The sequence below is a fragment of the Limulus polyphemus genome, unplaced genomic scaffold (assembly GCF_000517525.1).
Source record: "Limulus polyphemus unplaced genomic scaffold, Limulus_polyphemus-2.1.2 Scaffold10974, whole genome shotgun sequence".
Taxonomy (NCBI): domain Eukaryota; kingdom Metazoa; phylum Arthropoda; class Merostomata; order Xiphosura; family Limulidae; genus Limulus; species Limulus polyphemus.
In genome coordinates this window covers 1-8,483 of record NW_013676584.1, presented here as the reverse complement: position 1 = coordinate 8,483, position 8,483 = coordinate 1, and the positions used below count along the sequence as shown (strand labels likewise).

The 8,483-nt window shown below is 37.1% G+C and overlaps 1 pseudogene; it reads right to left on the bottom strand.

Annotated features, from left to right (window-relative positions):
• Window positions 1-2,353: 2,353 nt before the first annotated feature.
• LOC106476593 lies at window positions 2,354-8,449 on the bottom strand (annotated as a pseudogene).
• Window positions 8,450-8,483: the final 34 nt, after the last annotated feature.

Below are 8,483 nucleotides of genomic sequence, written 5' to 3'. Positions count from 1 at the left end.
ATGCCAACTATAATCTTAAGCTGGAATTATAGTAAAATATTGTTAACTACGACGTTGCCCAGTTGATTAATAAATGCCAACTATAATCTTAAGCTGGAATTATAGTAAAAATATTGTTAACTACGGTGTTGCCCAGTTGATTAATAAATGCCAACTATAATCTTAAGCTGGAATTATAGTAAAAATATTGTTAACTACGACGTTGCCCAGTTGATTTATAAATGCCAACCATTTTAGTCATTCTGAATTTTTACTATATCAAACAGTTTATCATATTGTTACGTCTCGGTTCATTAGTTAAGTTTCCGTAAAAATTCTTCCCGAATAATTTTACCGATACAAGTCCTTTCTTAAATAAAACTGGTTTATTCTTTCTAAATACAACTTTGCGATACACTTAATTTCAACAGTCACTCTATAACAAACGCTATAATTCACAACGAACTTCTCACGTGCTCAACAATATTCTTACTCATTACCTTATGTTGCTTCTTGACCGGTCTTATATATTTATACAATCTAGTAGTCTCCCGACATTTCATGAAGGTTCGAGAAGGAAGTGGCGTGATACGAGCGTCACGTGACCTGCATTGTCGTAACAATATCTTTACCATAATTGAAGTTTCATTAAATCGTATGAATAGTCTTTCCCAACTGACTGCAAGGTTCCTTATGTTACGTTCCGAAAATATCTGAAACACTATTTCTGGACCATTAAATGTAGAACTTACAAGGAATTGAAGCTTAACACTAGTAATATGTTTTGTTTTTTGTAATTCATAGTTAAAATCTTGATGGTAACAATAAATGTAATAGGCCTAAGACTAATGTCTTATGACAAGTATAATTATAAACATACTTCGCCAGCTTGTAAAACGCGTAACGAAACAGTGCATGTAATCGTGGAAAGTTCAGCTGCTCATATCAGGTGACAAAAAAAATTAATCTGACCAGATGAGAAGAACAGTTTGAAACATTCCAAAAGATGAAGATAAACGTGTCTTTACACAGAAACACTAAACTAATTTCACACTGACGCTTGGATTTCTGTGATAGTAGACGTCTCAATCTAAACAAATAGTAATCAAAACTTACACAACGCATCTTTACAAACAAATCATCCTAAAAAAATACTTAACTTGTGGGAGGGGGGTATGACAAAGCACATAAATCCGTTTGATTATATGGTAAAAAAAAATCTTGGGTCAAACATTTATTTTAATTTCTAAATAGAGATATTGTGAATGTGTTCGGTTCACTATTAAATAAAACTTCTTAAATATAACGTTTAAAATTAAATGTTTTCACGTTGTTTAGTGGCGGTTTACACTTAGACAGGCCGAAATATTTAAATTTAATATCTTATTAATTTTTAAACATTGTGTTGGTAATATTGTAGACTTTGTTGTATCACGCAAGTTAATAATAAAGCTACACAAGGTAAGGTTAAAAACTCTATAGCATCAAAGGAATGAATTCGGTGTTTTTAATCGCCCTAAACTACGGATTTATACGAATCATTTATACCGATAAGCAAGACGTTTTCCATAAACAAACCACATTATATTAACGTGTGCACGTGCTCACCTAAAGTTACTTACAAAACCAGAAGAAATTTTAAAGGCAGAATAATCTTAATCGGTAATGTCTTTTCATAGCCATGAAATCTGTTTATAAATATTATAATAACAACATATTTGAATATTTTAAATCACAAAATATTTGTCTTAGTTTTATATCTTTACTTATGGTATTGTTACGACAGCGGAAGTCACGCGACACTGGGAGCATGCGCGCTGGAGTTTCTAGAAGGATCGTGACTTAGCGGGCAATCTCACGAATGTCCCAGCGTTTGCTAGACGTCCTTTTTTTTAGTATATAAGCAGGAGATAGACTGAAGAGAAATAATTGTTAATTGAGTTAAGCGAGCAGTAGGCACTGTAAGTAAAGTGTTTGAATCGGTGTGAATTATAGCGTGTGTTTATAAAAGTAGTTAAATTTAAAGTGACTGAGGAAATTAAGTGTATTACAAAGTTTGTAACGAGAAAGAATAAACTAGTTTTAATTAAGAAAGGACTTGTATCGCCTAAGTCACTCGGAAATAATTTTTACCGGAAATTATCAAACAAGCAGATACGCAACAATATTATGATATTTATGAAAGAGGGGCAATTACAAATTTAAAATAATTATCCTGTCAGCTTTTAATTTTTTTCACTAACGTGTTTAAATGTCACATTCCACACACACACACACACGCGTAAAGCCTTAAAGAATCACAACAGAATTGACACTAAAAGTATTTGTTTCTTTTTTTATTTGCATTTATTACTTCACAGAAAACAACACCTTTCTACCTTATAATTTGTTTATTGTTAGCAATTCTACTGAGGAAAGTAGTTATTCATTGATGACTAAAATTAAATATAAACCGTAGAACCAAAAAATAACTCATGTTCACAAAATATATATTTATACGATATGGCAGTGTTCTTTTGAGGACCAGCAAATATAAAAAAGAACAGTAAGCAACTTTGGAAATCTTTAGAACAAGACGAATCACCCTGATCGCAGTTAATCCAAAGAAAATACTTTAAAGTCATGCTTTACATTTAAGCCTTTCAAATGTATATATATATATATAATATTAAAGATTTTCATTGGTTCTCTTGAATTTTCAAACATAACATCCAATTTATTTATTTCACTGTTGTCCTTTATAACTCAAGATTATAACGTATTTCATATAAAATATAGAAAAGTTTGTTAATATTCATGTAACACTAATGTTCATGTAACACTAATATTCATAAAAACTACGTCTATAGCCACGTTTTAAAGCGTTTTTATTTAAATATTTCTTTATAAATGTTTTTAACTTCGTTCTTTCTACTCACTAAAATATATTTATTTTATTTCTTCTTCATTCACAGTAACGATACAAAACTGTCTACACCAAGTTCCAGATTATCGGTGTTTGAACCCCTTTTTCACGCACACTGGGGTGTTTCCAACCCACTTCTTCTGTTGGCAAAATAAAGTATTGATCGTTGGTTCAGCAAGGGTGTAGCCTGGTTCACAGCGATACAGTGCAATCAAGTAAAACTTGGAAGTGTCTTTATCTAAAACTCGTTCGTATTTGTAGGGGGATCCGTGAGAAATGTTAGGTGGGCGAATAAACGGCCGTCTTACTTGACGCTGGAGGCAGGAATGGTCGTAAAGACCACCATTATTATTAGGTGTTACGGTATCATCTCCGGTTGAATCCGCTGATAAAAATATAAAAATCTCAGTCGTTCAAAATTCTATGATTACTAACTTTTATTTCCATTCTTAAAATGATATCTGTATATCCAATAACATACTAAGATTCAAATAAGATGTCAATACAAGTATTGTTAATTACACCAAACGAGGATCTCATACATAATGAATATAATATATATCTTACAACCTACACTGTCTAATAAATACAATATAATTCTATTTAATGTAAGAAAACTATTTCTTTTAATCAGAGCCACCATTTTAAAAATTTAATCATTAAAGAATTAAACGCTTTAAACTAATACTTGTAACTGGTGTTTAGTGAGTACCATGAATAACGTCTAGGTTATCACACGTATTTATCAGAAGATTGTCAACTGACACTTGTAACTGGTGTTTAGTGAGAACCATGAATAACGTCTAGATTATCACACATATTTATCATAAGATTATCAACTGACACTTGTAACTGGTGTTTAGTGAGTACCATGAATAACGTCTAGGTTATCACACGTATTTGTCAGAAGATTGTCAACTGACACTTGTAACTGGTGTTTAGTGAGTACCATGAATAACGTCTAGATTACCACACGTATTTATCAGAAGATTATCAACTGACACTTGTAACTGGTGTTTAGTGAGAACCATGAATAACGTCTAGATTATCAAACGTATTTATCAGAAGATTATCAACTTACACTTGTAACTGGTGTGTGTTTCGTTGAATTTTACGTATAGCTACTCGAGGGCTAGCTGTCCCTATTTTTGGAAACAGTGGACTAGAAGGATGGTATCTAGCCACCACCATCGTTAACTCGTAATCTAACTTTTTCTAACGAATATTGGAATTGATCCGTCACATTATAATGCCTGAAATGGAGAGTATTTTCGAGAACGGATTTTGATCCCGCGACCCACAGATTACGAGTTCATAATGGTTGGAGACGGCTTAAATGGGTAATGAAGAAAAACTTTAGTATAAGTTTAACATAACAGCAAATGGACAACGTTTCGACAAGGTTTTGTCATCATCAGGTACTTATCGAAATGTTGTACATTTGCTGTTATGTTAAACATATACTAAAGTTTTTCTTCATTACCTATTCAAGTCGTCTACAAGCATTATTAGTCTCAAAGTGGGTTCCTCGTCATCATTGTCCTAACCACCAGGCCATGCCTCGTGATTTGTCAGTACCAGAAATAAGTTTTAAACGATTGCATTTATTAACAAAAGAAAAGGACTCACATCTAATCTGAGGTTTAGTTGAGCCATCTTCTTGCCCAGGTTCCATTGTCTGTTGGAAAGATAACTGAGTCGTAGATTCAAATGCTGAAGAGGCTTCATCTTGCGAAGGAAAGAATCTGTTGAGGAATTCTCCAGCACGATCAACATCAGACTCTTCCTTAGAGCGAGCTTGTTCCACTTCTCTGAGGTAATTCTCTCGAAGATCAGGAGCCAATCCCTGTAACCACTCATATTCTTGAGCTCCAGTCACGGGGAAGGGACTGTTCATTCTTACTGTCGGTCTCGAACTGGTCACATCGTTTTGCTGATCAACTCGTTGAATAACTTGTGCAGGTGAATACCTTACATACAAGGCAGAATTCATTAGGTGCGCCGACTGAGGTGCTCTTACCTCTGTTCGGGAACGTCGAGGTTTGTTCTCAGTGTCTAGGGAAGACTTGTCGTTTATTTTACCTATTTTCAGTCGCATCATTCTAGATCCTTTCAATCTTTCTTTTCTACTATTATTATTTTCATTGAGAGACTGGCCTCCAGGCGAATCTGTAAATTGATCATCAATACGTTCATCTTTATCCTCCTCTGGCATTTTTCTACCTAAATAATGTTCTATTCCTTCAGGTTTATTTTGTTCCCCTATATCAGAATCCCTTGATGAAAGCGTTCTACTATTACCTTGTTTCTCTCTCTTTGCATTGGTAGAGAAAGCTTCATTTGAAATAGAAGGACTTTGAGTTAAAGAATATTTTTCTCGTTCCTCCTCTTCATTTTCACTCAACTGGGGAGTAGATGGAATATCATTTGGTGTGTAAGAAGTGCTATGCTGAAAAAGTTCTTCATCTTGTTGATGTCCATCTTCTTCTTGTCCTCTTTGTTCAGCTTGTTCATATTGTCGTCTTAAAGCCTCTTCTCTTTGTTCACCTTTATCACCTGGTTGTTGTAAAGATGGGAATGTGGGGAACTGTTCACCTTTCTGTTGCTGCTGTTGACGACGAGACTCTTGTTTTTGTCTTCTTCTCTGTTCACCTAGTTCATATTGTCGTCTTAAAGCCTCTTCTCCCTGTTGACCTTTGTCACCTGGTTGTTGTAGAGATGGGGCCTCTTCTGGAGTGTAAGGTAAACGTGATGTAGGGAACTGTTCACCTTTCTGTTGCTGCTGCTGTTGACGAAGAGCCTCTTCTTGTTGTCTTCTTCTCTGTTCAGCTAGATCATATCGTCGTCTTAAGGCCTCCTCTCTTTGTTCGCCTTTATCAACTGGTTGTTGTGGAGATGAGGCCTCTTCTGGAGAGTAAGGTAACTGGGATGTAGGGAACTGTTCACCTTTCTGTTGCTGCTGCTGTTGACGAAGAGCCTCTTCTTGTTGTCTTCTTCTCTGTTCAGCTAATTCATATTGTCGTCTTAAAGCCTCCTCTCTTTGTTCGCCTTTCTGTTGCTGCTGCTGTTGACGAAGAGCATCTTCTTGTTGTCTTCTTCTCTGTTCAGCTAGTTCATATTGTCGTCTTAAAGCATCTTCTCCCTGTTGACCTTTATCAAATGGCTGTTGTGGAGATGGGGCCTCTTCTGGAGTGTAAGGTAAACGTGATGTAGGGAACTGTTCACCTTTCTGTTGCTGCTGCTGTTGACGAAGAGCCTCTTCTTGTTGTCTTCTTCTCTGTTCAGCTAGTTCATATTGTCGTCTTAAAGCATCTTCTCCCTGTTGACCTTTAGTTCAACTGATTGTTGTGGAGATGGGGCCTCTTCTGGAGTGTAAGGTAAACGTGATGTAGGGAACTGTTCACCTTTCTGTTGCTGCTGCTGTTGACGAAGAGCCTCTTCTTGTTGTCTTCTTCTCTGTTCAGCTAGTTCATATTGTCGTCTTAAAGCATCTTCTCTTTGTTGACCTTTATCAACTGCCTGTTGTGGAGATGGGGCCTCTTCTGGAGTGTAAGGTAAACGTGATGTAGGAAACTGTTCACCTTTCTGTTGTTGCTGCTGTTGACGAAGAGCCTCTTCTTGTTGTCTTCTTCTCTGTTCAGCTAGTTCATATTGTCGTCTTAAAGCCTCTTCTCCCTGTTGACCCTTGTGACCTGGTTGTTGTGGAGATGGGGCCTCTTCTGGAGAGTAAGGTAACTGTGAGGTAGAAAACTGTTCACCATTCTGTTGCTGCTGCTGTTGACGAAGAGCCTCTTCTTGCTGTCTTCTTCGTTGTTCAGCTAGTTCATATTGTTGTCTTAAAGCCTCCTCTCGTTGGTCATTTATACCACCCCTTGAAGGTAACAATACAGTGTCATCAGAAGTGTAAGGAACTTGAGAAGTGATATATTCTTCACCATTTTGCTGTTGATGTCTAGTGTTTTCCCTCGGAGTTTCTCGAAACTGCTTTCTGAATACATTTTGGTTTTTATTGTTTAATTCACCCCAAGGCAAGTGGAATGGACCATTGAACGATGAAGGGGATGACAGCTGATTTACATTTTGTTGTTGAAATGTTGATTTCTGTGTCCCTGTTTCTGGCCACATTGAACTTTCTTGACTTTGTTCATCTGGATATTGAGGTCTCAATTGATATTCATATTGATGTTGCTGAAAACTATTCTGCTCTCTCTCTTCAGTCACCTCATTTTGTTGTTTTAAACGATCTCTAGTTTGGTCATCCCATAACAACTGATGTGACGAATAGAGACTCTCAGGTGACAATGGCTTAGAAAATTGTCGCTGACCATCTAGTCTTTGCTGGTGCTGTGGTACTTCACTTTGCCATGGTGAAGAAGCCTCTGTTTCTGAAACGTGGGTATTTTGTGGATGCCTTGAGAAAACGTTGTTGGAGTAAAATGGCGAATTAAACTGTTTCAGTTGGTTCACATCATAAACATTAATGTGTTTGTTATTTTGGTTCATTTTTGAAGTGTCTTGGTAAACAAGACCTGGTGAATATTTGGTGCTTTGTGGGATATCATTCGGGACTTCATTAGAAGTGTATCTTGTGTTTTGCATGGCATATCTACTTCGTCGTGCCATCTCAATTCTCTTTTGAATTCTTGCCAATGTTAAATCTGGGATATTAGAACTAGTGATATTTCTCTCCGAGTTATAGGAATATGAGCTTTTAAAATAGCGAGACGATGGTGTTCGAAGGCTAGATTTTCGTGGTGTGTTGTCCCACAGACTGTAATTTGTTACGTCTTGTTCTGGCCTGTCAATACGCGATCTTGTAGTTTGGTCAGGTCTGAAGTGGTTCGTCTGTGAGTACTTAAAGCCACTAATGCTTCGTTCATTCTGTAAAGAATTTCTATTCATGAAGCCGTTAGAAGAATGGTCAGAGTTAGCAGTCAGCACTCTACTAGTACGAAAATGTGGTCGCCAACCCACTCTTCGAGACTGGTAGTTACGTCCATTCATGAGGCTAGGGGGACTAGTTTGTGAGGAAGATTGGTAGTTACGTCCATCCACGAAGCTGGTGGAACTAGTTTGTGAGGGAAACTGATATTTACGTCCATTCATGAAGCTGGGAGGACTAGTTTGTGAAGAAGACTGGTAGTTACGTCCATTCATGAGGCTAGGGGGACTAGTTTGTGAAAAAGATTGATATTTACGTCCATTCATGAAGCTGGGAATAATAGTTTGTGAAGAAGACTGGTAGTTACGTCCATTCACGAAGCTGGGAGGACTAGTTTGTGAGGGAGACTGGAAGGTACGTCCATTCATGAGGCTAGGGGGACTAGTTTGTGAAGAAGACTGGTAGTTACGTCCATTCACGAAGCTGGGAGGACTAGTTTGTGAAGAAGACTGGTAGTTACGTCCATTCATGAGGCTAGGGGGACTAGTTTGTGAAGAAGACTGGTAGTTACGTCCATTCACGAAGCTGGGAGGACTTGTTTGTGAAGAAGACTGGAAGGTACGTCCATTCATGAAACTAGGGGGACTAGTTTGTGAGGGAGACTGGTAGTTACGTCCATTCATGAGGCTAGGGGGACTAGTTTGTGAAGAAGACTGG